At 40.2% G+C, this 27,462-nt stretch overlaps 1 long non-coding RNA gene across 1 annotated transcript in view; it reads left to right on the top strand.

Annotated features, from left to right (window-relative positions):
- Positions 1–27,462, top strand: part of LOC134737023 (uncharacterized) — a 71,735-nt gene that overhangs the window by 31,705 nt on the left and 12,568 nt on the right. The window contains exons 2-3 of the long non-coding RNA XR_010121545.1: positions 10,385–10,426; positions 13,818–13,943. This is a non-coding gene — a long non-coding RNA (uncharacterized lncRNA). The remainder of the gene's footprint in view (positions 1–10,384; positions 10,427–13,817; positions 13,944–27,462) is intronic.

Below are 27,462 nucleotides of genomic sequence, written 5' to 3'. Positions count from 1 at the left end.
AGGCTGAGGCAGAAGAATCACTTAAACCCGGGAGGTGGAGGTTGCAATGAGCCGAGAGCACGCCACTGCACTCCAGCCTGGCTGACAGAGTGAGACTCCATCTCAAAAATAAAATAAAATAAAAATACAAAATTAGCCAGGCGTGGTGGTGCATGCCTGTAATCTCAGCTACTTGGGAGGCTGAGGCAGGAGAATCGCTTGAACTCACAAGGCAGAGGTTGCAGTCAGCCAAGATTGCGTCATTGCATTCCAGCCTGGGCAACAAGAGTGAAACTCCATCTCAAAAAAAAATTTAGGAGCAGAGTTTCCACTACATTTAAATTTCAATGATAAGAAATATTTTATTTGTGGCAATGCCAGCAAAACACTTCTTTTATCCACCATTTTCCTTAATTATTTACTTGCTCATTATTTTTACCCATCCTCCAACATTTGATGTGGCTGAGGTGTTAGTATATTGAGACATTAAGGAAATATTGCAGTTTTATTTTTATTTTTTATTTTATTTTTTTAATTTTTCTTCTGGTTCACAACATTCCTTTGGAACCAATAGGAAATATTGCAGTTTTAGATGCCTAATTTCCAACTTGATCTTAAATCACTTATACAGGTCTAGCAATTCTCAGGATCAGAAATGCAACCTGGGGAAATGCTTCTCTGATAAAAGAAAATTGAAGAAACTTGGAGTGTCCATGAGAAATGAACCATAACCAAAGACAGTTCCTTTGAGGAAAGTTTCGTTGTAAGTGAATACTCCTTGTCATTAATACACATCTTGTGCATATAAACAGAAAAATCATTGTGGCAGTGTTATAGATTCAAAAGAAAAAAAAGAAAAGGAAACATGGGAGAAACAAGGAAGATAACGGTTAAAACAAGGGATGAGGGCCCCAAATAGAGCAATGCAAGTACTTATCAATCTGCTTCTCAGCTTGGACTAAAGTAAATTCTTCAACTGCACCAAAATAATGCACCAACCCAAAGGTTGATGACCAGCCTGAACTATGTCCTAAGGCAAACTTTGCTTGAAAACTCTCTTTTAAAGTTCAGTTTCTTATATAGGTACACACATCAAATATATATATGTACATACATATATTTGATGTATATATGTATATATGTGTATATATACATGTATATACGTATATATACATATATATACGTATATACATGTATATACATGTATATATGTGTATATACACGTATATACATATATTTGATGTATATGTGTATATACATATGTTTATTTAGAACTGTTCAGTTAATATATCAGTTATATTAACTGAATATATATTAACTGTTCAGTTAATATATATTAACTGTTCAGTTAATATATATAACTGTTCAGTATATATATATGCATATACATATATATATTTATTTAAAACTGTTCAGTTAATATATCAGACATTTATTAAGCCCCACAATATGCCAGGCCTATTTGATCTATATAATCTATTAAAACTGTTCTTTATTAATTAGTTCTGGAAATCTTTGGTGATACACACACATACACACACCTGCAAACACACATGCCCATGCCTATGTTTTCATTCTTTTTTTTTTTTTCCTTTTTTTTGAGACAGGGTCTCACTCTTTCTGTTGCCCAGGCTAGAGTGCAGTGGCACAATCACGTCTCATTGCAACCTCAACCTCTAGGGCTCAAGCGATCCTCTTGCCTCAGCCTCCCAAGTAGTAGCTGGGATTACAGGTGTGTGCCACCATACCCAGCTAGTGTTTTCATTCCTTTTAAATAATATTAATCAAGTGTATCATTTCCTTCTGATCACTCTCTTTTCTTTTCCTACAAAATTGCAAACCAGAGATATCAAGTCTTACACAAACAGTAAAAGGCAATTATAATAAAACCGGTTCAACAAAATTGCAAAATTGGCTGATTTGATCTGCTTTGCCTTCACAAGCTGCTCTTTCTGTAACAATATCATTTAATTTCCACATTTATTGAGCACTAGAAAACCTGTTCTCAGGCTGGGTGAGATGGCTCATGCCTGTAATCCCAGCATCTTGGGAGGCTGAGGCAGGTGGATCACGTGAGGTCAGGAGTTCGAGACCAGTCTGGCCAACATGGCGAAATCTTGTCTACTAAAAATACAAAAACTAGCCAGGCATGCTGGTGGGTGCCTATAAATCCAGCTACTCAGGAGGCTGAGGGAGGAAAATCTCTTGAACCTGGGAGGCAGAGGCTGCAGTGAGCCGAGACTGTGCCACTGCACTCCAGCCTGGGTGACAGAGTGAGACTCTGTCTCAAAAAAAAAAAATAAGAAAATAGAAAATAGAAAACCTGTTCTCAGACAATATTTTGGTATCCATTAATTATATGTTTATTTATGTCTACATATATATATATACACACAGTCTTTTTTTTTTTTTTTTTTTTTTTTTTTTTTTTTTTTTTTTTGAGACAAAGTCTCGCTCTGTCACCCAGGCTGAAGTACAACGGTGTGATCTCTGCTAACTGCAACCTCCGCCTCCCAGGTTCAGGTGATTCTCCTGCCTCAGCCTTCCGAGTAGCTGGGATTACAGGTGGATGCCACCATGCACGGCTAATTTTTGTATTTTTAGTAGACACCGGTTTTCACCATGTTGGCTAATCCGGTCTCGAACTCCTGACCTCAGGTGATCCACCTGCCTTGGCCTCCCAAAGTGCTGGCATTACAGGCATGAGCCACCGCACCTGGCCTACACACAGTGTTTTTTAAGGGTGAAGCTAGGGGCTGGTGTTTCACCAATAAACACCAATGTACTTAGAGTCTAATAGTATAGTATTCGAACTACTTTCTATGGTGGCTGAACTAATTTACATTCCCACGAACAGTATATAAATGTTCCCTTTTCTCTGCAGTCTTGTCAGCTTCTGTTATTTTCTGACTTCTTAATAATAGCCATTCTGACTAGTGTGAAATGGTCTCATTGTGGTTTTGATTTGCATTTCTCTGATGATTAGTGATGATGAGCATTTTTTCATGTCCGTTGATCACTTGTATGCCTTCTTTTGAGAAGTGTCTGCTCATTTCCTTTTTCTTTTTTTTTTTTGAGACAGGGTCTCACTCCATTTCCCAGGCTGGAGTGCAGTGGTGCAATCATGACTCACTACAGCCTTGACCTCCTGAGCTTAACTGATCCTCCTGCCTCAGCCTCCTGAGTAGCAGGGACCACAGGCATGCACCACCATGCCCAGTGTTTTGTAGAGACAGGGTCTCCTTACGTTGCTCAGGATTGTCTCAAACTTCTCGCCTGAAGCGATCCTCCTGCCTTGGCCTCCCAAAGTGTTGGGATTAAAGGCATGAGTCATTGCACCCAGCCCTTTGCCCATTTCCAAATGGGGTTATTTGTTTTTTGCTTGTTTATTTAAGTTCCTTATAAATTCTGGATATTACACCTTTGTCAGATGTATAGTTTGCGAATATTTTCTTCCATTCTGTAAATTATCTGTTTATTCAGTTGATAGTTCCTTTTTCTGTGCAGAAGCTCTTTAGTTTAATTAAATCTCACATATCAATTTTTGTTGTTGCAATTGCTTTTGGGGACTTCACCAAAAATTCTTTGCCAAGGCTAATGTCAAGAAGGGTATTTCCTAGATTTTCTTTTAGGATTTTTCTAGTTTTAGGTCCTACATTTAAATCTTTAATCCATCTTGAGATAATTTTTGTATATAGTGAAAGGTAGGAGTCTAGTTTCATTCTTCTGTATATGAGTAGCACCACTTAAAGAACCTAAAACAGAGCTACCATTTGATCCAGCAATCCCACCACTGGGTATATACCCAAAGGAAAATAAATCATCCTACCTAAAGGACGCATGCACTCATATGTTTATTGAAGCATTATTCACAATAGGAAACACATGGGCTCAACCTAGGTGCCCATCAACAGTGGATTGGATAAAGAAAATATGGTACATATATACCATGGAATACTATGTCGCCATAAAAAAAAATCATGTCCTTTGCAGCAAAATGGATGGAGCTGGAGGCCATAATCCTTAGTGAATTAATGCAGAAAACCAAATACAGCATGTTCTCACTTATAAGTGGGAGCTAAACATTGAACATATACAGACATAAAGTTGGGAACAACAGACACTGGGGCCTGCTAGAGCAGGGAGGGAGGTGTGGGCTGAAAAAACTACCTGTTTGGTAGTATGCTCACTACCTGGGTGACAGTCATTCTTACCCTAAACCCCAGCATCATGCAATGTATCTATGCAGACCTGCACATGTACACCTTGGATCTAAGATAAAGGTTGAAATTTTTTAAAAAAGAGCATAGTCTTAAAGTCAATGTGTTGCTTTCCCCGGAGTGTCTGCTTTTTAAGCAGATCTGCTTTACAGTTTTCTCAGATAGCAGAATAAAATGTTCTTTATCTTATTAAAGGACTCTTGGGCAGCAGGTACTATAGATGGGGGTTGTGGGTATTTTGGGGATGGAGACTGAATTGATGTGGACCACTTTCCTGCCTGGATTAAGGAGTTAGGAAGGTTGAGGCTTTGGAGGGCTTTCTTCCTGGAACAAGCTACGGGCTATCTGCACAGCATACTCTGCCAGTAACCTTTTTTGATGGTTTCAACCAGGCCAATGAACTTGACGCCTTCTTCTCACCTCCCACTCCCTGGCCTGCACAGAGTTCTTTTAATCATGCTTTATTCTGGTCTCCTATTCGTTGCCTGTCCTGGTTCCACCCTAGTGCTATGCTGTTTCCTGTTTATCTCTCCTGTCTTTTCCACACCCTCACCTCTGTACCAGGTGGGGCTGATTTCCCTGGGCTGTGAGCTTTCTTGTTTGTTACTGGAGTGGGTGAAAAGAGGACCTCATATACATCAAATTTTCATTCCTCGGTCTATAACTTGGTGACCTTGAGCAAGTGAGTTAATTTTCTAAACCTCAGTTTCTTCATTTATAAAATGAGATTAGAGCCAGGTGCAGTGGGACACTCCTTTAATAATCCCAGCACTTTAGGAGGCCAACAAGACAGGAGGATTGCTTGAGGCCAGGAGTTCAAGATCAGCCTGGGCAACACAGTGAGACCCTGTCTGTACAAGAAATTATCTAAAAATTAGCTGGGCATGGTGTGCATGCCTGTAGTCCTAGCTCCTTGGGAGGCTGAGGCAGGAGAATTACTTGAGTCCAGGAGTTAGAGGCTACAGTCAGCTATGATCACATCACTGCACTTCAACCTGGGTAACATAGTGAGACCTTTACTCTTAAAAAAAGGAAAAAGGGCTGGGCTCTGTGGCTCACATCTGTAATCCCAGCACTTTGGGAGGTCCAAGGCGGGTGGATTGCTTGAGGCCAGTTGAGACTAGCCTGGGCAACATGGTGAAATCTCATCTCTACAACAAATTGGCCAGATATGGTGGCATGTGCCTGTAGCCGCAGCTACTTGGGAGGCTGAGGTGGGAGGATCACTTGAGCCCAGCAGGTTGAGGCTGCGGTGAGCTGTGATCACACCACTGCACTCCAGACTGGGCAACAAAGCAAGACTCTATTAAAAAAAAAAGAGTAGGAGAGTAGGATTAGTAACATCTGCTCCAAATATATCTGTAAGGATTGTATATGGGAAATTTTCAAATAATAACAACTAATATACCTGACATTTTTTCATTTTGGTAAATCATTAAAAACAACTCCACAAAGTAGATATTATTATTATCATCCTCTTTATATAGAGGGAGAAAAGTTTTGGAGGAGGGGAGGTAGGAGAATTATGTAATTTGTCCCAAGTCATCTGGTTTATTCAAGTGCCAGAGCTGAGTTTGGGACCCCGCCTGTCAGTCTCCAGATCTCTGGTTTGTAAATACTGTCTTATTGGAAGGGAACACAGGTTCATTTTCTCTTTTCTCTTTGCATGTTGGCTGGCGCTTGCGTCTTGGCGCTGCCTCACTCACAGTCAGCAGTTCTTTCTGTTGACCCCATTGGACACCAATATCACAGCACTTGTAGTCCCTGGTGCAGCCTGAGGGCTCGCTTTAATTAAAGTTTGTGGCGCTGGCAGAAAGAAATCTGGCAGGAACTATCTTCTTAAGGATTCTCCCCCAGACCCACTTGCTTCATTGCACCACAGCAACAATTGCCCGTCCCTGCTCATAGGTCTGCTTGCCTGAAGAATGGCCCCCGAGCATCTGGAAAGCAAAAACCAAAGGGCACTGTGGCCTGGCAGCAGATCTTCTCTTCCAGTTTTGACCCAACCCACATATTTGTCACTTAAAAGGAAGAAAACTGGTTTGATGAGTGATTTCCAGGCTTCGGGTTTGTTATCTCTCCTGACAGCTGTTCTCCAGTATTTTGTAGGCCTATGGAGTGGAAGAGCAAGAAACTTATTCGGTGTAGTCCAAGAAGAAATCACTGGAGGCAAATTTTAGCTCAGTGTAAAGAAGGCTTTTTACTTTTTTCAAACAATGGTGTTTGTTTCCATATGTAGGGAAAATGCTGGATGAGGGGGCATTTTCAGGGGCCCTGAGTTGTATAGGACTTTAGGGGCACACCCATCTAACTGCCTGGCCCTTAGGATCAGGACAGCTGGGCTGGAGAGAGGGTTAAATGATATGACTGTGGGTGCAGCACCTTGACTAGTGCCCACAGTTGGCAGGTGCTCAGCAAACAGTGTTTATTTAACTGACCTCACAAAGGTCTTATTATGCATCAGACACTATTGTAAGTATTCAGCAAATATTAACCCATTTCATTCTCATGACAGCCTTATGAGGTAGTACTGTTACTGTGTCTGGGTGGAAGAGTGGTTGCAGTGGTTTCTAGTGCTCTCTCCAACTTTGAGATTCTATGACCAGGCTCTTGTGATTGGCACTGCTGATAACAGACCCAGCCAGTCAGCTGGACTGAACTGATGTTTGATGGACTGTTGGATTATATTAGCCACCAGCTGTCTCGACCCTAAGGGCCAGGCATTTAGATAAGTGCACCCCTAAAGTCCTGTACAGTTCAGGGCCCATGAAAATGCCCCTTCATCAAGCATTTCCCCCCATAGAGACATGTCCATTAACAAATTTTTTCATTATCCTTGAAAGCATACTCTGGCTGCTTGGAAAATCATCTCTTCTTCCCCTCCTTCTCATAATCAATTGCTACCAATTGCTATGCCAAAATCCATGTTAAGCTATACATGTATGTGTGTATCTATACACATATATGTGTACATACACATGTTTGAGCAGGAGAGCAACAGAATCCGTTTATGTCTTGGTAAGTTATTAACACATAAGTCCAGTCTGATCTCATTCAGACCCTTCCTTATTTACATAGCTATTTTAATGTGCCTGAGATCTATTCATGTCCGCAAAGATCCCTTACTCCCTCTCTGTGAGCCCCTGGTACGGCTAAGTAAATAGCTGAACTGAGGTTTTCCATGACAACTCATTATTTTTTTTAAAAAAAATTGGCTTATAATAAAAGGTGATAAAAACAAGATTGAGCTAAAAGACAACGTAAGCAGAAGACAGAAAATGAACACAATATCTAAAGAACCAGATAAGACTGTGAGAAACCAGGTCAGTACAAGCTGGTAATTACATTAAAATTGACACAATCTATCTGTTTTTCTCATAAGCGAACATTTTGCCTGACTGATTTTCTATGAGTAAAGTCAGGAGTTCTTTTTTTGTTTTTACATATATATATTTTAAAACCACAGAAACTCATAGCTTAGAAGGAAGGAGAGAACAAAAGGAGAACCATTCCTTCTTTTATTCATGTAATTATTCAATAATAATGTATTAAATGTAAATTATGGCTAGTTTGGGGTTCCATAATGTGGAACTCATTTGAAAAACTATGAAAACAACAAAATTGTTAAAAGGGTCAGGAAATGGGCATTGCTACAAGGCTGCAGAAAGTGGTTGTCTACTCAAGGAAACAATTGAATTTTTATCAGTCAATACCTTTAATTATATGAAGAGTTATTATTGACCACATTAGTCGTCAATTATTTTTCTTTCCCAGTCAGAGAAAATAAGAAGAAATAGGCTTCCCCTACAGCAAGCAGAGTTTAGAAGCTGTAATACGACCTCATTATGGAATTGTTGAGTCCATGAGACCGGGCTGTATTAGCAAAGGGCATAGCCTCGGCATCATTGAGCGATCAGAAGCTCCGTGCCCTACTTTCTGTAGATCTCCATTACCCACCATGCCCACATACCCTCAGTCTCAGTTCCAGTGAGACAGATTACTGGAGCTACTACAGCCAATTGCCTAAACAGCATTGCTGGGCATCTCTGCTGTGAGTCCAGCTCTGACTCAACAGCATGCTTCCCAGGCCTGCTGGGGCAGTGGGAAGAGCAGCACGCTCTGTGTTAAGAAGCCTGGCTTGCAGGTCCTACTCCACATGTTGTTTTCCTTCTTTTGGCCCCAGTTTTCTCATCTGTAAAATGAACAATATTTCCTTCCTTCCTTCCTTCCTTCCTTCCTTCCTTCCTTCCTTCCTTCCTCCCTCCCTCCCTTCCTTCCTTCCTTCCTTCCTTCCTTCCTTTCTTCCTCCCCCCCTCCCTTCCTTTCTCTTTCTCCTTCCTTCCTTCCTTCCTGCCTGCCTTCCTGCCTGCCTGCTTGCCTACCTGCCTTCCTGTCCTTCTCTCTCTCTCTCCTTTTTTTGAGACAGGGTGTCACTCTGTTGCCCAGGCTGGAGTGCAGTGGCACAATCTCGGCTCACTGCAAACTCTGCTCCCACCAGCCTCCCGAGTAGCTGGGACTACAGGCACACCACTATGCCCTGATAATTTTTGTATATATATATATTTTTTTTTTGAGACAGTCTCGCTCTGTCACCCAGGCTGGAGTGCAGTGGCACAATCTTGGCTCACCGCAACCTCTGTCTTCTGGGTTCAAGCAATTCTGGTGCCTCAGCTTCCCGAGTAGCTGGGATTACAGGCATGTACCACCACACGTGGCTAATTTTTGTGATTTCAGTAGAGATGGGATTTCACTATGTTGGCCAGGCTGGTCTTGAACTCCTGACCTCAAGTGATCTACCCACCTCGGCCTCCCAAAGTGCTGGGATTACAGGCGTGAGTCACCTCGCCCGGCCTAATTTTTGTATTTTTAGTAGAGGTGGGTTTTTGCCATGTTGCCCAGGCTGGTCTTGAACTCCTGGGCTCAAGCAATCCACCCACCTCGGCCTCCCAAAGTGCTGAGATTACAAAGTGAGCCACTATGTCTGGCCCAAGTTGGTCTTAATGCTAGTAGCTCTCAAACTACTAAAATTAAAGTGTGATGAGAATCTAAGCTTATTTTGTTTGGAGGGAGTGCTTATTGAAAATCCAGATTTCTATCCCTTTTCCCACATAAATTTTTGTTTATTTAGCCTGGATGAGGCACAGAACATGAGATTCTGCATATTAAAAAGTATCTGATAGTGTAAGTTGGTTGAAGGTAAAAATTAAAATAAAAAAAAGAATAAAAAAGTATCTGATACAAGTGATCCTGGGCTAGTACATTAGTTTGCTAGGGCTGCCATAACACAATACCATAACAGGCTGGGTGGTTTAAGCAACAGAAATTAATTTTTCTACAGTTCTGGAGGCTGGAACTCCAAGATCAAGGTGTTAGAGGGTTTAGTTTCTTCTGAGGCCTCTCTCCTTGGCTTATAGATGGGCATCTTCTCACTATGTCCTCACATGGTCAACTCTCTGTGCATGGGTACTCCTGGTGTCTCTTTGTGTGTCTTAATCTCTTCTTATAAGGACACAAGTCAGATTAGATTAAGGCCTATCTCAATGGCCTCATTTTAACTTAACCAGTTCTTTGAAGGCCCAATCTCAAATTTTGAGTTACCAAGGGTTAGTAACATATGAATTTGGGGGGACAAAATTTAGCCCCTAACAGCTAAATAATCTCTACAATTCTATGCCCAATGAAAGCTAGATCAAACCTCTCTGCAGACTCAGCCTTGTTTTGGGGTCTTGTTATAGGACCCTTGTGTTATAGCTAAACTCTTATTTTTATACTTTTTCCATTTCTCTAGCTAAAGCTCCCAGCCCTAATTTGGTGACATCTGGCCTTAGTCTCCTTGTTCTAATTAGCATTGCCACCCTATCTAAAGTGCCTACCACCTCATTCATGCCCACCCCGTCCTACCACTCTACCTTCTCATTTCTGCATTGATTCAGATCTGTTATTGCCTCATTTATTGGTTTACTTGTTTCCTGTCTTTCTCCCCTACTAGACTATAAATTCCATAGATCAGCCATGGAATGTTTTGTTCCTAGCACCATGAACAGTGCCTGGCATACAGTAGGCACTCATTAAATATTGATGCATGAATAAATGAATGAATGAGTGATGAGTTGAGATGACCTTTAAGGTCTGTGTCTGTTCCAACCTAGAATTCAATTGCCTTTTCCTTCTTTACTCTTTCACAGGGATGGTATTTAAGAGACCTCCCCCCAGCCAGAGGGAATAAGGTATGTGGAATACTGAAGCACACTGATATCTATCTAGAGACCTTGGAGAGGTGAAAATGCTGCTCATTTATTGTCCTACCAATGTCTTAATCACCAATGCGTTAACAGTGCCCTGGACCTAGAGTGTCTGGACTGTACTGCGGAGATAGGTTGATTACAAAGAAAGGCAGTAAATCAGCCAAGGCCAAATGTCACACACCACAATGGAATTGACAGTCCAGCAGATGATCTGCTTTGGCCCACAGCTGAAGTCTTGGTGTGATCATCAGTCTTCTTGCAGATGGTCAGAAACTCCTATTTATGAACTTTGGCCTGAGACATTTGCTAACATGGCATAAGCAGTTAGGCTTTTTCAGCTATGAAATTCCTTTAGGTTGATGGAAAGATGCTAGCACATGTCGATAAAGGTGACAATAATAGTGCAATATAAGTAATAATAATAAATGAAAAAAATGTTAATAATAGTTTAAACAGGTAAAGTCTGAGGTACACTAAAAATGCGTTAATTATAATCTTTGATTGGGTTGGCTGTACATACATGAATAAAATATCTTGGAAGTCCTAACCAGAGAAATCAAGAGAAAGAAATAAAAGCATCGAATAGGAAAAGAAAAACTCAAAATATCTCTCTTCACTGATGATATGATTGGCTACCTAGAAAACCCTGAAGACTCTGACAGAAGGCTTCTGGAACTGACTTCAGTAAAGTTTCAGGATACAAAATCAATGTACAAAACTCAGTAGCATTTCTATACAGAAATGATGTTCAAGCCAAGAGCCAAATCAAGAACACAATCCCATTTACAATAGCCACACACACATGCACAAATACCTGGGAATACATCTAACCAAAGAGGTGAAAGATTTCTACAAAAGTTACAAAACACTGCTGAAAGAAATTGTAGATGACATAAACAAATGGAAAAACATTTCATGCTCATGGATTGGAAGAATTGATATCATTAAAATGGCCATACTGCCCAAAGCAATCTGTAGATTCAGTGTCATTCCTATCAAACTATCAATGTCATTTTTGACAGAACTAGAAAAAACTATTCTAAAACTCATATGGAACCAAAAAAATAGCCCAAATAGCCAAAGCAATCTTAAGCAAAAAGAACAAAGCCAGAAGCATCACATTGCCTAACTTCAAACTATACTATAAGGCTACAGTTATTGAAACAGCTTGGTACTGTTACAAAAACAGACACATAGGCCGCTGGAACAGGATATAAAGAAATATATAGCCATATACCTACAGCCACGTGATCTTCATTAAAGTTGACAAAAATAGGCAATGAGGAAGAATTTATAATGCTGGTATAGCTGGCTGGATGTATGTAGAAGAATGCAACTGAACCCCTAGCTTTCATCGTATACAAAAGATGAATTAGAGGTTTAAATGTAAGACCTCAAACTTCAAGAATCCTGGAAGAAAACCTCAGAAAGACCCTGTGGACGTTGGCCTTGGGAAAGAACTTATGACAAAATCCTCAAAAGTAATTGCAACAGAAGCAAAAATTCACAAGTGAGATTTAATGAAACTAAAGAGTTTCTGCACAGCAAAAAAAACTATCATCAGAGGAAACAGAAACCCTACAGAATGGGAGAAAATATTCACAAACTACACATCTGTCAAAGATCTAATATCCATAATCTATAAAGAACTTAAGCAATTCAACAAGTGAAAAACAAATAACCCTGTTAAAGAGTGGGCAAAAGACAGGAACTTCTCAAAGAAGACATACAGGCAGCTAACAAACATGAAAAAATGCTCAACATCACTGATCATCAGAGAAATGCAAATCGAAACCAAAATGAGATACCATCTCACACCAGTCAGAATGGCCATTATTAAAACGTCATAAACGACAGAAGCTGGTGAAGCTGCAGATAAAAGAGAACACTTATACACTGTGGAGGAATGTAAATTAATCCAGCCAATGTGGAAAGCAGTTTGGAGATTTCTCAAAGAACTTAAAACAGAACTACCATTCAACTCAGAAATCTCATTACTAGGTATATACTCAAAGGAAAATAAATCATTCTACCAAAAGACACATGCACTTGTATGTTCATTGCAGTACTATTCACAACAGTAAACACATGGAATGAACCTAGGTGTTCATCAAAGGTGGACTGGATAAAGAAAATGTGGTACATATACACCATAGAATACTATGCAGCCAAAAAAAGAAAGAACAAACTAATGCCTTTGGCAGCAACATGGATGTGTCTGGATGCCATAATCAAAGGAACAGGAAACCAAATACTGCATGTTCTCGCTTATAAGTGGGTGCTAAACATTGGGTACTCATAGACATAAAGAGGGCAACAATAGACACTGGAGGCTAAAAGAGGGGAGAGGTTGAAGAGGGCAAGGGTTGAAAAACTACCTATTGGGTACTATGCTCACTACATGGGTGATGGGATCATTCATACCCCAAACCTCAGCATCACACAATATATCTACGTAACAAATCTGCACATTTGCCCCTGAATCTAAAATAAAAGTTGAAATTATATGAAATAAAAATAAATAAATATGTTTAAGTGGAAAAAATCAAATATTTTATAGCTACATGAGGTAGTATTTTTAGATAGCTGTCATGTATATCTTCACTGAAGGCCTTGATTCTAGGCTGAGATGATTGCTTTTTCCTTATATTTATTAAATTTGAGAGGAAAGATTTGTTTCTACATCTGTTTCCTCTACTAGAGCAGTGGTTCCTTGAAAGCAATGATCTTATTTATTTCTGTATCTTCTGCACCCGCTACATGGCCCTCAAAATTTGTTTATTGGATACACGACTATCAAGGAGATTTAAATGTTATTGACTAGTAAACATTGCCTAAATGTTTTAAGGCAGATTAGACTGAGACTCATTAATTACTGCTACCATCATTCTAATATATCTTGCTCTCAATTATATTATTTATAGAATTTTAAAAAACTGGTTTTTAGTTTAAGGTCAACATTTATTAGAATGGGGAGAGCTAAGCATATTTGCAGGAAGGAAAGAAACCAGGAGAATGATACTTGCATGGCCCTCCTCTGGGAGTGCAAAGTGACTTTCAAATTATCCCAAGTCAGACATAATCAAGAAAGTAAATATACTGAAGGACAGCCAAATACCTGTGACACAATGCAAAGCATTTAAAAAATCATCTTGTGCTGCAGATTACACACATTGTTGCTCCACTCAATAGTGTATGTAATAGTAAATTGGCTCTAATTATTAATACTAATAATACTATTCACTGAGAAATCAGTTTATAATAGAGGATTATTCAGCTACCAAGTTCCTGGGGCTATAGCTAAGCACCTGCCAGAGAGGCAGTCATGAGGGGTTATTATTATTAATTATCTGTCCAATTATTTCTCCCTTAGGAACAGCAACAGTATATATGCCACATCTAAGGAGGGGAGGAGGGGCCCATCTGTGCTCACCCCACTGCTTCACAGTCCTTCTAACAAAGAGATTATGCTGCGGTGGCCCCAAGAACCTTCCTGCAAGTAACACAGGTCCTTAAGAAGCCTTCAGAGCTGCATCAAAGTGCAGCAGAGGAGACTACACTGTGTTGTTCCCCTCTTCCTCTGTCACTTTCCGTTCTCCCGGCTCCCTTCCTTCCAATCCTGCTCTTTGCTGCCCATTCTCAGGAAAACCTTCCCTCAGCTCTACCACTCTCTCGAGCTAATCTTTTCCATTGTGCTCCCAAGCCAACTTTTTCCTTTGAGATAGCTTGGGAAAATGATGACAGGGCAGTGGTGAAGCATCCTTAAGTTGAATGGGGCTTTTTAAAAAAGTTGTAAAATACACATACAATTTACCACTTAAACCAGTTAAAAGTGTACAATTTAGTGGCATTTAGTACTTTCACAGTGTTGTAAAACCTCACCACTGTGCAGCTTCAGAACATTTCCATCAACCCAAAAAGAAACCTGCATCAGTTAAGCAGTCACTCCGCTTCCCTCCTCCCACTCAGCCCCTAGCAATGACTCATCCACTTGTTGTCTCTATGGATTTGTCTATTCTGAATATTTTATACTCAGTATGTGACCTTTTGTGACTAGCTTCTTTCACTTAGGGAGAGGTTTATCCACTTTGTAGCACACATCAGTTCTTCATTCTTTTTTATGACTGAATAATATTCCATTATATGGATATACCATATTTTGTTGATCAGTTAATGGACATTTAGGTTGTTTCCACCAAATTTAGATTGTTTTAAGGATAGATTCTATGCAGTATCTCCATATCCTTTATCTATTGAGATTTGGCTTCTTCTCTAACAAGGATAACAACCAGTAATGATGACAGCCCATGGTTATGGGAGAGTTTGCCCTGTTCTGGACATCATACAGAATATTTTGCAAGCATAATCCCATTTAATCCTGATAAGGGCAGAAGCTTGTGTAGTTTGCTTTCACACCAGCATCCCAGCAGAGGGGCCAGGGCTAAAATCTAATCCAGACTTCATTGGTTCAGCTGAGCCCTTTGCTCAGGTTGTATCTGTCCTGAGAGGGAAGCACTGGGCTCCAATGTGCCCAAAAGCAGCTCTGTTAACGGCTCTTTGAGGTAAACATTATCATTATTCCCAACTTGTATTTAAGGAAAGTGAAAGTGAGAATTAGAGAGTTTCTGTAACTTATTCAAGATCACGCATCTAACAAAGGGGAGGAAGCTTGGGCTTGAAGCCATATCTGGGTCCAAATTATTAGCCACTGCCCTATTCTAGGATAATGTTGGGATGGACATCAGTGGCCTCCTTTCTTCTTCCAAGATTTTCTTTTACCATAATCCAAAGTTAAAGATATATCTTACTGTGTGACCCAGAACATAATGCACATATATAACAGGGAAAAAATTTCATGGAACTACACTTAACCTTAGTACCTGCAATACACTTTTCTATTCTATTTAATTTTTTAAAAGAAATACTGGTCAGCCTCTACTAAATTGGTTTCTAACAGGCTGTTGCCCACAGTTTAAAAACCACTGTTGAAGTCTATTTTTTTTTCAGTCTTTATTTTACTCGACCTTTTTGTGGCAGTTGCCACTTAGATAAGATTCTGTATCTTGAAACTCAATCTCTTTGCAGATCACCCTTTCATGGGCTTCAGAACACATTTCCAGCTTTCCTCCTGCACCTCGACCAACATGTCTTGTATGGCCTGGCACGTTGGCTCATGCCTGTAATCCCAGCATTTTGGGAAGCCAAGGCGGGTGGATCACTTGGGGTCAAGAGTTCGAGACCAGCCTGGCCAACATGGTGAAACCCCATGTCTACTAAAAATACAAAAATTAGCCAGGTGTGGTAGTGGGTGCCTGTAATCCCAGCTACTTGGGAGGCTGAGGCAGGGGAATCGCTTGAGCTCAGGAGGTGGAAGTTGCAGTGAGCTAAGATCGTGCCATTGCACTCCAGCCTGGGCGACAAGAGTGAAACTCTATCTCAAAAAAAAAAAAAAAAAGAAGTCTTGTATGTACTTCCTGCCTTCTTCTCCATCCTTTTAAAGCTGCTCTTTCTCCACTGCTCCCCAGCTCACTTTGATTCCTTCTCTACCTTCCCAGTCTCCTGAAATATATAAAGAACTCTTCCAACCAAGAGTTGAATAGAGTTCAACCAAGATTAAATAGACATTTTTTTCTTTTTTAGAGACAGGGTCTCACTTTGTCACCCAGGCTGGAGTGCAGTGGCATGATCATAGCACATTGCAGCCTCAAACTCTTAGGATCAAGTGATTGTCCCTCCTCAGCCTCCCAAAAACAAAGCTGGGACTACAGGCATATGCCATCACATTAAGATAATTTTTTTTTTTTTTTTTGGTAGAGACAGGGTGTTGTTATGTTACCCTGGCTGGTCTCAAACTTCTGGGTGCAAGCAGTCTTCCCACATTAGCCTCCCAAAACACTGGAATTACAGGCATGAGCCACTGCACCCAGCCTGAATAGACAATTTTTAAAGGAATATGTACAAATGGACAAGCACATGAATTGATGCTCAACACCATTAGTCATCAGACAAATAAAAATTAAATTCACAATGAGACACCGTTATACACCTACAAGAATGTCTAAAATTTAAAAGACTGACAAGCAAGTGTTGGCAAGGATATGGAGCAACTGGAGCTTGCGTGTATTGCTGATGGGAATATAAAATGGTACAGCCACTTTGGAGACTGATTGACGGTTTCTTGTACAGTTCACTTCACACTTACCATGTGCTTTAGCAATTTCACTCCTAGCTATTTCCCTCATGAGAAATAAAAACATATGTCCACGCAAAGACTTGTACATAAATGTTCATAGCAGCTTCATTTATTTATTTATTTTGAGGCAAGGTCTTGCTCTGTCTTCCACGCTGGAGTGCAGTGGTGTGATCTCAGCTTACTGCAACCTCTGCCTCCCAGGTTCAAGTGACTCTTATGACTCAGCCTCCTGGGTAGCTGGGATTACAGGCATGCAGCACCATGTCTGGCTAATTTTTCTATTTTTAGTAGAGATGGAATTTCACCATGTTGGCCATGCTGGTCTCCAACTCCTGGCCTCAATTGATCTGCCTGACTCAGCCTCGCAAAGTGCTGGGATTACAGGCATGAGCCACCACACCTAGCCTCATAGCAGCTTTATTTGTAGTAGCCCCATATTGGAACCAACTAAAACATCCATCAGCAGGTGAATACATAAATTAAACATGGTATATACACAAAAGGGAACATTACTTGGCAATACAAAGGCACAAACTACTGATAAAGACCAAAAAATTGATGAATTTCAAAAATATTATGCAGACATAATATTTTAACATAAAGGAAGGCAGACAAAAGGGTTCATACTGTACAATTCTATTTTTATGAAATTTTTATGAAATTTCAAAAAAGAAAAAAACTAAGTTATAATGACAGAAAACACATTAGTGGCTATCTGAATTTGGCAGAGTCAGAGAGTGGTTTACTGACTATAGAAGTCCTAGGATAACTTTTTGGATGATGGAAATATTCTATATCTTGGTTGTGCTTACATGAATATATACATTTGCCCAAACTTACTGAACTGTATACTTAAAATAGGTGCATTTTTATTTTATGTAAAGTATATCTTTATAAAATTGATTTATCTGGCCAACTGGGATTTTAAAATGCGTTCAACTTTCTCCTTTTTGTTACTCCCTGCAACTAATCAATTATGAAATCTGATTACTCGACTTCAAACATTTATCTCCAATGAGTTTCTCTTGTCACCCTCTCAACTGCTCAGTATTAGTTTAGGTCCCCAGCCCCTCTCCACTGTACCAGTCTGAGAACCTCTGGTCTTGCTCCCCTCCCCTACTCAACTCCAGCCAACATCTTCCTTCTCACCATTTCTATTCATACTCCCTTAATGAAATACTTCCATTGGCTGCCTTTTGTCCCTAGGTTGAGATACAGATTCCTTCCTTCAACAAATACCTGTTGGAAAGAGGCAGGCATTTGGCACATCGAGAAGAACCATTTCATAAATTGGTCCCTTTCAAGGCTCATCGTTAGTTACATTGAATTTTCACAACTCCTCATCTCTTATATGCTGTCCCTGTCACTGGTTTTACCTTTCTGTCTCTCTCTTTCCATTTATTTCTTTAGGTCTAGCTGAGATATTTCCTTCTCTGTGAAGATTTTACCAAGGACCCAGGCAGACATAGGGATCTCAGAACCTTTCATGTAACCCTAACATAGCATTGGTTGGTTATTGCTTCATTGTGTCTGTGAAGTCTGTTTCCTTTGTAGACTGTGTATGATTTGATGTTATGGACTCTGCCATGGTCATACCTGTGCCTCTAACAACTAATATGTTGGGGCTTAAAAATCTTTATTGAATTATGAGAATCAGACACTTACATTGGCCATATTTCTATTGACGATGAAGTTGGCAATATAAATTCTCCTGTTAGAATTGTTTTCCTCTCCTATGCTCCCATATCTTTTATCAATGCCTCTCTTGTATCACTTATTATTCTTCCACTAGATTGTGAACCTAAGTTTTTTTTTGAAATATTTTAAGCACCTAGAAAAGTACTGTATAGGGAATAATAAAAAAAAAAAACCTCTTAGGTACTCTCATTTTTGTCAAATCTTAGCATTTTTGCTTTGTTTGTTTCAGATGTTTTAAAAAAGTAAATGTAACATTTGTTTATACAGTGGAAGCCTCTTGGCACCCTTTCCCAATGCCATTCCCTTCCTCCCTTTTGAAGGCAATCACTCTCCTAAGTTTGGTGTTTTTCATTTATTTGCATATTTTTATACCATGTATGTATGAATTCATAAACAATTCATGGTATTGCTTTATATATTTTAAAACTTCGTACAAATAATATAATGCTGCAGATATTCTGCAATTTGATTTTTGTTTTGGCTCAACATTATATTTTTAGATTTATCCACGTTGATAGTTGTAACTATAATTTTTTTAAAATTTCAAGTTCCGGGGTATATATGCAGGATGTGAGAGTTTATTATAATGGGTAAATGTGTGCCATGGTGGTTTGCTTCACCTATCAATCGATCACCTAGGTATTAAGCCTAGCATGCATTAGCTATTTTTCCTGATGTTCTTCCTCCCCCATCCCTCCACCAACAGGCCCTTGTGTGTGTTGTCCCCCTCCCTGTGTCCATGTGTTCACATTGACTTGTAATTATGATTTAATGAGTAAGTTACAGCATGTATGCATGTATGAATATTCAACTAGATGTAGTCTGACTGTAAGCAGAGAACATGTTATGTAATGCAGTCAGGATTATTATAATTTGCCTGTCATAATACATGACATTCCTTTTTTTGGCTACTGTGCAGAAGACCATGCCACAATACAGTACAGATGTCCCTGAAGTGACAATTCACTAAGAATCAGGGCTGGAAAACATTTTCAATAAGCTAGAGAGATGGACCAAGTCTATGAATTTGAAATTTTACATGGACAAACGTAAAACATGGCATTTGGGTACAAAAAATGTTCAATGTTACAAATATAGGTTGGGGGAGACATGGCTTGCAAGCAGAACATGGGCCAGCCTCAGTGGCTCATGCCTGGAATCTCAGCACTTTGGGAGACTGAGGCAGGATGCTTGTTTGAGGCCAGAAGTTCGAGCCTGTAGTGAGCCATGATTGCCCCACTGAAGTCCAGCCTGGGTGACAGAGTGACACTCTGTCTCTAAAATAAAATAAAATAAAAAAGAAGCAGAACATGAACAGAAAGTGGACAAGATGGCAAGGATGGGAAAGGAAGCTCCCGTGGAAAGCCACTGGGATGGCATCTCTAGTACCAAGATGTTGGGCTGTAGAGTGCGCTCCTCCAGGCTGCTTGGACTACATCTGGGAGAGAGCCTTCAGTTTCTGAGTGTGGAGCTTGTTCAGAGGAAAGTAATGAGAATGGTAGAAGAAAAAGGTAATGGTTCACTTCAAGAAGGGAGGTTGAGGCCAGTGGGATCGTGATGGTTGATTTCCATGACTGGAAGGGAATTCTCTGTGGCCCCAAGAGATATTGGACCAATCTTGCTCCTCTTCCTGAATTCCTTCCTCAGCAGCACATCCACTCTGTCCCACAAGCTGGAAGCCTGGGAGGGGTCCTCAACTCTCACTCATGTTCTTGTCTCCTACCTACCTGATGGTTTTTAAGTCCTGTGAGATCCACATTCTAAACATCATCTTACTTCACTCAGCAGCCTTTCTACAGTTCCTCCTACCATGAAAACTCTCTTCTGTTGATTTTGTGTGTTGCACGTTTCCCTAAGTTTCCCCCTACATCTAAGAATGCCAGGGCAAGAGCAGATTTTTGGAGCTTGAAGTGTTTTTATTTTGGGAGGCTATCTTTAAAGGAACACAAAATTATAAATAAAAGGCCTTGGATGGGACTCATACAAGGTAGAGAATTATTTCGCAGCAAATCCACCTCAGGCTTTCTTTTCTTTCTTTCTTTTTTTTTTTTATTTTAATGCCCATCTTCTTTTCCATTGCCATGGGGTGGAATTCCTAAAGATACATCAAAGCCCTTTTCTCTTTAATGCTATATACTCCCGTGGCTTTGAAGATTTCCTTCCCATCTTACATGGCCATGACTGAGTGATGACTCCTGAGTCTGTATCTCAAGCTCCGGCCTCTTTGTCTTGTGCTTAGACAGTCATCTCCACTTGAGTATTGCAAAGGCACTGCAAACTTCCTGTGGCTTAGGCTGACTCATTTTCTTTCCCCTCACCTTCCGGTCCCTTTGTAGGGTTTTCATCTCACCAAATGACATCAGCATCTACCCAGTTCCAAAAGCTGGGCACCTGGGCACCATCCTTAACACCTCATCCTCCCCCATGCTTATATCCAACTTATCTTCAGCCTTGTCACATTTACCTTAAATACCCCTTCTCATCATCTTCATTGTCACCATCCCTGGCCAAAGTAATGTCATATCTTGGCTAGACCACCACAATAGTCTTATTCCTTTTTTTTTTCCTTAAAGGTGTCGCTGTTAAAATCTTAATCTTTTAGTGACATTTTGGGTTCACAGCAAAATTGAGAGGAAGGTACAGGGAGTTCCCATATGTCCCCAGTCCTTATACATGCACATCTTCCCCATTATCAACATCCCCCACCAGAGTGCTACATTCGTTATAACTGATAAACCTACAATTGACTCATAATCTCCCAAGGTACATATTTACATTAGGATTCGTCCTTGCTGTGGTACATTCTACGGTTTGAGTGATATGTATCCACCTTATAGTGTCACACTGGGTATTTTTACTGCCCTAAAAATCTTTTATGCTCTGCCTGTTCATCCCTTCCCTCTGACCTCAACCCTGATCTTTTTACTTTCTCTATAGTTTTGCCTTTTTCAGAATGTCATATAGCTGTAATCATCTAGTATACAGCCCTTCTAGATTGGTTTCTTTTTCTTAGTAATATGCATTTAAGTTCCTCCATGTCTTTTTTTTTGGCTCGATAGCTTATTTTGATTTAGTGCTGAATAATGTTCCCTTGTCCAGATGCACCATAATTTGTTTATCCATTCACCTACTGAAAGACAATTTGGTTACTTCCAAGTTTTGGCAATTAAGAATAAAGCTGCTATAGATATCTGCAGACTGGTTTTTGTGTGGACATACGAATTCCACTCCTTCAGATAGATACTAAGGCAGATACTCAGGTAGATACTTATCTCCTAGGTAGATAATATCTTAGGTAGATAGTATCTCTTAGGCAGTAAGTAAGTAGATAGTATCTCTTATCTCTTAGGTAGATAGTATCACCTTACCTTAGGTAGATACTAAGGCCAGAGTACAATTGATGCATCATGTGATAAGAGTGTTTTAGTTTTATAAAGAACTACCAAACTGTAGTGGCTGCACCATTTTGCATTCCCACCAGCAATGAATGAGTTCTTGTTGTTCCACTTCCTCTCCAGCCTTTCATGTGGTCAGTCCCAATAATCTCCTAATTGGTCTTCCTACCAATATTATCTGACAGCGTCCCCTACCCATTCTCTTCTCTACATTGCTGTCAGACCATCTTTCCAAAAGGCATATCTGGTCACATCATCCCCTGCTTAGGACCCTCCAAAGCCTCCTATCATTCTTAACACAAGGATCAAATCCTCAACTAGGCCTTTAAGGTCCTGCCTGATGTGGCTTGCCTGGCTCTCAACTGCCCTTTTACCATGCCACCTCTGCTCTCCAGCCACACCACCTCCTCTCCGTCCCTTCTGCAGCCCAGCCTTTGCCTGGAAATCTCTTCCTCAGCTGCCTCACTCCTGAGTCCTCAGTCTAGGTCAGGTTCCTTTATTATTCCCTTTTTTTTTTTTTTTTTTTTAAAAAGACGGAGTCTTGCTGTGTCTCCCAGGCTGAAGTGCAGTGGCGTGATCTCTGCTCACTGCAACCTCTGCCTCCTGGGTTCGAGCGATTCTCCTGCCTCAGCCTCCCCCCACCACACTCGGATAATTTTTTGTATTTTTTTTTTAGTAGAGATGGGGTTTCACTGTGTTAACCAGGATGGAGTCGATCTCCTGGCCTCGTGATCTACCTGCCTCAGCCTCCCAAAGTGCTGGCATTATAAGCATAAGCCACCATGCCTGGCCTATTCACTCTTAAAGAACCTTATTTCCCTCCTAAGTCTATTTATCCCTATTCAGTATTACCCATTCACTAGTGTCATTGATTTGATGGATTAATGGCTGGCTCTCAACTTGACTCTGAGTTTCATACAGGCTTGAACCATGCATACGTGTCTCTGCTTGCTTTTCCATGTATCTGGACCTTGCTCATAGCAAATCTTCAATAAATATTTGTTAAAGAGTAAATGGACCCTTAGGAAATGGATTAATAAAAAAAAATCTATAAAACGATGCAAGCCTAGCCTCTAAGTCTTGGGTCAGAGAATCATTTACTTTGAGTGAATGAGATTTAAGGACACTATAAATTGCAGAGGCATTTGCCCTGTTAGGCCAGGAAACGTATCTCTCTCTAAAGATTTTGACTTGCCAATTCCCAATACCCTATGTCAAAAGCCAGCTGGCTGCCCACACTTTTGGAAACACAGTGAGACATTAACCCTCAAAGGCAAAGTCCAAGGGCACAATTTTGCTGCAAGGGCTACCTGCCTGACTGCAGCTTTAATAGCTGATTCTCCAAATATGCACTGACGTCAGTGAGAGTTCCCTGTGCTCAGCGTGTCTGACTCAGCCTCCACGGTGCAATTTGGAGGGAAGAGTTTGACCTGAAGACATTTCACCTGCTACTTGTTTTAGGGTTTAAAGTGAAATGCAGCCTTTATGCCACCCCTCCAGCCTGCCCTGGTATGATTTAACTTTCATTTGCTAGTGGATTTGTATTTCCTTGTATTTTATTATTTAAGAACTATTAGATAAAAATCAGAATGCAGAGCTGAGGCTAGATCAGCTGAAAAATCAAGCTGAATCAAGTTCTTTTTAGTCTTTAGCCATAGTTAAAGACACAAGAAGAAATGTTTTGTTACTTTGAGATACAACAGAAGCTGGAGGATTTAGTGTTTTATGTTTTTTTTGTGTGTGTATCTGTTATTAAAAATCCTTTCTAACTTTAAAAATAAAATGTGGGGCTGGGTGTGATTGTTCATGCTTCTAATGCCAGCACTTTGACAGGCTGAGGTGGGAGGATCACTTGAGGCCAGGAGTTCGAGACCAGCCTGGGCAATGTAGCAAGACCCTGTCGCTACTAAAAAATAATGTGTTAGTCTACAAGATGCCAGAAAATTCTCAACAACTTAACTAATCAGGGCATCATATAATGCAAAAACATGTTAATGGAAAAGATTTTCCTGCCAAGTGTTCATAAAAAGCAGTCACGTGAAATCCAAAGTTTCACATGGGATTCTTTAAATATGATATAGCAAGATATTATGATGTTGTCAGAAGTGTTTGCAAAAGCCTCAGCATTAATTTTTCCCTTCTTAGTGCTCTCAAAGTGCCTTAGACACACCTCACTATAGTGCTTATTTGGGCATGACAATAAATTGTTGAGAGTCTCTGCTGAGATTGTGAGCCTTTGAGGACAGAGCACGTTTCTTAGCTATCTGTGATAGGTCTAGCTTTTATTATGGTGTGTGGCACATGGTAGTTGCAAAGAGAAAGGGAACTAGAATCAGAGCTCTGCGCTCCAATCCTGCCCTCATATTTTCAAACTGTGGAATTACGGCAAATGCTTAACCTCTGCAAGTTCCATTATTCTGTAAAAGGGGAATCACACTTCCTCACAGGGCCGCTGAGGGAGTGAAATGAGATATGTGTCCGTATGTAGTAGGTACTAATAAATGTGATTGTCAAGGAATTAAGAACTACACCCTGAGATTGCATCCAGGTTCCACATTTGCTAGCTTTGTGACCTTGGGCAAGTCACCTAACCTCTCTGAGCCTTGGCTTCTTATCTATATGATAGGAATAATAACATCTATATCGCAGAGTTGTGGTGAGAAACAGATTTCAGACTTTTGTATTTAATGCATCCAAACCAAAGTCTAGTACTAACCTTTTATTTTTTTCAAGTAAGAATGTTCCAGAAAAGAAACTATCATCTACTATCACCATAAAAGAAAGAGTATCTAACACCAAAAAGTGAGAAAGATAAATTTCCTTAAACAGAAATATCTTTAAAAAGAAAAATACTTTCCAATGTCTTTATTTTAGGCTTGTGAAAACTTTAGTCTTACACCAGCACCATCTGTGTCCAGACTCTTGAATCCATTAATAATGAAGATGAAATGATATAATATATATAAATAGCTGAGTGTAGAGCCTGGCACACAGAAAACACTAAATAAATATTAACTGCTACTATTTTTTTGTCACGATTGTGTTGGTTAATTTTATGTGTCAACTTGTCTGGGCTAAGGGATGCCCAGATAGCTGGTAAAACATTATTTCTGAGTGTGTCTGATATGGTGTTTCTGGAAGAGAATAGTATTTTAATTAGTAGACTGAGTAAAGAAGATCGACCTTACCAACGCAGGAGGGCATTCTCCAATCTGTTGAGGGCCTGAAGAGAATATAAAAGTGGAGGAAGGACAGATTTGTTTTCTCTGCTTAGGTTGGGACATCCATCTTCTCCTGCCCTGGACATTGGCACTTCTGGTTCTTTGGCCTTTGGGCTGGAATTGACACCATTACCCCCTTATCTCAGTCCAAAGGCTGAAATGGCAATGTACACTAAATTATACCACTGGCTTTCTTGGTTCTCCAGCTTATAGATGGCAGACTGTGGGACTTCTCAGCCTCCATAATCACATAAGTCAATTCCTGTAAATTTCCTATATATGTCCTATATATAGGATAGCTCTCTTTATATCCCAGAGAATCCTAAATAATACAATCATCGTAAGTTAAAATACTTAAATTTTCTATTAGAAAGTTTGATAAATGAATGAATGAAATGCCTGTTATATTTGTACTCAGTAGAGCTAAAGAATGAAAAGAGGTAACGATATGCATAACTGATCAGAGGTTTTGGGAATAACAATGTTACTGGCAAATATTCAAAACCAAATACAAGTGTTCACTGAGAGCTTCCTGTATTTCAGGTGCTCCTCTTAGTATTTTACATAAATAATTTTATTTGTGCTTCATGAAAACTCCATTTATCCCATTTTTACAGATGAGGCAACTGAGGCACAGAGAGGTCATATAACTTACTCTAGGTTACCCATTAGTAAGTGTTGTGGCTGGGATTCCAACCCAGGCAATCAGACTCTATCACTTGGACTTCAATACCATGATATTCTGTCTCCTTATAGTAAAGATAAAATATATAATAAATTCTAATTTAAATGAATATATTATGTAAATAGGAAGAAGAAACAATAGACAATTGACAGGAAGGGCAACGGGTTGCCTCATTGAACTAGATTTGGGGCAACCTTAGAAAGGAGTCCCATAATCATATTCCTTTTTATGTAAAAATTTCATGCTCTAGAAATGTGTCAGCATTTAAGCGCAGTTGAAGAATTTGATGTGTCAAGGGTTGAGCACCTTGTCACATCACCTTTATTTTCTGCTTGGCTTCTCTTGTTTGGTTTTCTGAAGTGCAACATACTTTTGATAGTTTGGAAAGGGTGGGTGAGGGATGGGACTGAGGGGAAGAATGATGGTTTGGCTCTGAGCCTTGTTTTCAGCATTTTGAATTCATGCTATTGCAAAGACAGCAAGGGAAAACTGCTGGGTGGGCACCATATTCCAGCTGGAGTAGGGGTGACAGGCCAGGCAGGCAGTGTTAGCTTTCTTGACACTAACTCACTTGGGTGGAGCCTAGGCTAATGAATCACTCGCTCCATAAAGCAGCCACTGCTTCCTTGCTGTGCACCAGCTCCATGGTGCAGGCCAAAATCCAGCTCTGGCAATGAGCCTGTGCAGAATATAGTAAAATAAGAGGTCACATTTTCCCAGAGCTTCGCTGCCAAAACGTGCAAGTGCCCAGCTGAAATTGGCAATAGTGGCCACCCAAACCTCCCTCCAGCCAAAAGCAGAGAAGCTGGCTTCTTGGAGATGGTTCAGCCACAGCCATGCCCTGGATCATTCCCAAGCCAACACTTCACAGCAGGGTCCCAGGAGGACCCGCCAAGGTCCTGGTGTCGCAGCAGGGGCTGCCAATGTGAGTTGCTCTTTTGAAGACCGGAGACCTCTCAGCTGGGTTGAGGCTAAGCCTCCGAGATTCACAGGATGCCAAATCACACAGGCCTTCCGTCTTCTCATTATTAATCTTGTTTCTTATTAACCCAAACAAATATTTTGGCCTTGGCTTCAGTGTTATTCAGGACAAAAATGATTATCCTTTTTGGGGTTCAAATTGATAACATTTTCTTTGTTTCAGGTGCTGCCCCTAAGCTCTTTTTGTGAATTATCTGTCTCTCACAAGCACCCATGCAGGAAAAGACATGAAAGTGAAGAGAGATGAAATAACTCACCGAAGAGCACACAGTGAGCACACACATTGAGAGCCCAGGTTAACTCCAAAGTCTAAGAGCTTTCACCACATATTGGTGCCTCTGTCTTGTGAGGGTTGTGAAAAGAATTATTATTTAAGTGTTCATGTCTCTATTTTCTTCCCAAATGGTTTCTATTAGGTTGGTGCAGAAGTAATGGTTTTGCCATTACTTTCAATGGCAAAAACCACAATTACTTCAATAGCTTCTTGAGGGAAAGGACCTAGCTCTAAAATAAATTAATGCCAGCCTGGCTCTAAAATCAATCAATCAATAAATAGTCACCCAGGCGGGAGTGAAGTGGTGTGGGACCATTTCTACTGTGGTGTTTCCAGAGTATTCATTCATGCATTTGGGAAAAATTTATTGAGCACTTATTATGTGCCAGGGACTATGCCAAGCATTTGCCAATGAAAAGGCAAAAAATCATTGGGCCTGCTCTTTGGGAGCTAATAATCGTATGCAGGGTAATACCCAGGGAAGTCAATGAGTTATTACAAAATAACAAGGTCAACCCCACATAGGGTATGCCATTCTAGCAGTTCTTACCAGTTATTTATAGACTATTCA

This window comes from Symphalangus syndactylus, chromosome 6 (assembly GCF_028878055.3).
Source record: "Symphalangus syndactylus isolate Jambi chromosome 6, NHGRI_mSymSyn1-v2.1_pri, whole genome shotgun sequence".
Taxonomy (NCBI): domain Eukaryota; kingdom Metazoa; phylum Chordata; class Mammalia; order Primates; family Hylobatidae; genus Symphalangus; species Symphalangus syndactylus.
Note: the sequence above shows the minus strand (reverse complement) of the source record. Positions and strands in the feature narration are given on the sequence as shown.